The following is a 2,282-nucleotide window of genomic DNA, read 5'->3' as shown; positions in this document are numbered from 1 at the left end:
TAATAACAAGAAATTAGAAAATGTTGTATATTTTTATATATATTTGCTTACTTGTTAAGTAAGGGGGAATTTAAAGGTTGGAGTTTGGACCAAGACTTTAGCTATATGAGGAAAGGGCTTAGCTATGAAATGAAAGAAAGTAAGTAAATATTTTTATTGATTTGTATTTGCATGGACACCTTTGTCTTGTGGTGGTTTGAAGTTGATTCGGTGGTACTTTTAAGGCATAATTCTTTTCCTTTTTTAGGGTCTACCATTTAAACTAAACTCTGCGTCTTGTTGACTTTTACACTTTCCATTTATTCTTAATCTCATTTCTTTTCGTAGAAGTGAATGGATACTGGATATGTGAAAGATAAGGGATAACATTATTTATTAATATATTTCATTTTTGTTTTTATTATTATTATTATTATTATTATTATTATTATTAGTGTTATTGATACACTCAAAATTTTTCCAATAATATATAGTTGTTTCACAACCTATTTATTCCATACCACTTATTTGAACTATTTATAAAATTAATTTTTATTTAACCATGGAAGTATAAAAGTTGACTTTGCCTATGCTTTTATTTATATTACTTATCCCAAATTGAAACAAAAATGGAGAATTATATACTTCTATATATATGTGTATAATTTAAAAAAAAATTGTGTTTGAATATTTAATTGATGATTGTATTTCCATATTTTTTAATTTTCAATTGTCACCTAACGAAGGAATTATGATTTTCTCATCTCTCAATAGTCAATAACATTTCTAAATGTATTTATATGCATTAATTAATATTTAAAACTAATAAATGATAAAATTATTTACATATTTATTTATTATATATTATTAGAACAATATTAATTATAACTAATCAATTATATTAATGATTTGATTTAATTAGAATAAATAATTACATAGTTATTTCAGCATAAGTAATTACATATTAAACATATGACATGCTCCCATAAATTTTTTAACCCCTTTATGATGATTAATTATTTTTATGACAATCAGTAAAACTAATTATTTTGTATAATCAATATTTTAAGACCAAACTATTTTAAAAATAGTAATTATAGCTGTATATTATAGAGAAGGGGTTTTGAATTTGTTTATGGCCATCAGGTATGATAACAATATTGTTTTGGAGTTTGATTTTGTTTGAAATTCATTCAAAAGGTGAAAATGTACTAAATTTTAATTCAATTGCATCTTTACTTATTCATAATAGAAGAATATGGTAAGTGGGATTACGTACTCCTCATCTAGCGCCCGACGCTCTGTTAGGATTTTACTGCGCCGCCTCCATGGTTATACCTTTCTTTGTCTTTTCTTCATCAAACCCTTTTCCATCTTCTTCTACTTTTCTTAATTTCTTTTCCACTTAGCTTCTTAATTTTCGTTTTCTCTCCCAATTCATTCCTCTTTTAATTCATTTCGTTTTCTTATTCACTCATTCCATATATCTTATTTCTCTTTGGAATCATTGAATACCAATTCTGATTTTCTCTACACCATGGGCAACAAATCAGAGACTCAGAACTCTCATATAATTGTTATGACGGTGGAGGGTGCCAACCTTCAAGTGGCACCCAGAGAAATATGAAACTGCTCTCGTGGAATTGTTGGGGTTTGGGGAGACCCTTGACAATCCACAATCTTAAAGGGATTTGCAAATCCTACTCCCCCGATGTTGGTTTTATTTGTGAAACAAAAAATCAATCTCGACAAGTTGAAGGAAAACTAAGATCTTGTGACTTCAAGGAATGGTTTATTGTGGATCCGGATGGATTATCAAGGGGATTGGCAATGGCATGGAGTGATGGTTGCACTGTTCAGATTTTACAGCATGGTAGATTTTTCATTGCGGCATCAGTTCTGACAGCTGGTTCTAATGATCCCTATGGTATTCTAGGTGTTTATCTCAGTTCAAATGATCAACATAGAATGGCTCAATTTGCTGAATTAATTTCAGTCACCCAACAGTTTGATGGTAAGGTTGTGTTAATGGGAGATTTTAATGCCATTTCTAATCAACTGGAGAAAGAAGGTGGGGGTGATAAATCTCCTTCTTCTATTGAAACCTTTAATAGTTTTATTGATGATAATTCCCTGATTGATATTGGTATGGTCGGAAGACCATTCACTTGGTCAAATAGACGGAGGGGTGATGAGTTGATACAGGAAAGACTGGACCGATTCCTGGTAGGAGTTGATTGGCAGCAACTCTATCCCAATGCAACGGTTCTTAGACTGTCAGAATCAGGCTCGGATCACGCCCC

The sequence above is a fragment of the Arachis ipaensis genome, chromosome B06 (genome assembly GCF_000816755.2).
Source record: "Arachis ipaensis cultivar K30076 chromosome B06, Araip1.1, whole genome shotgun sequence".
NCBI classification, from domain to species: domain Eukaryota; kingdom Viridiplantae; phylum Streptophyta; class Magnoliopsida; order Fabales; family Fabaceae; genus Arachis; species Arachis ipaensis.
The sequence above is the reverse complement of the archived record's forward strand: the minus strand, read 5'-3'. Positions refer to the sequence as shown.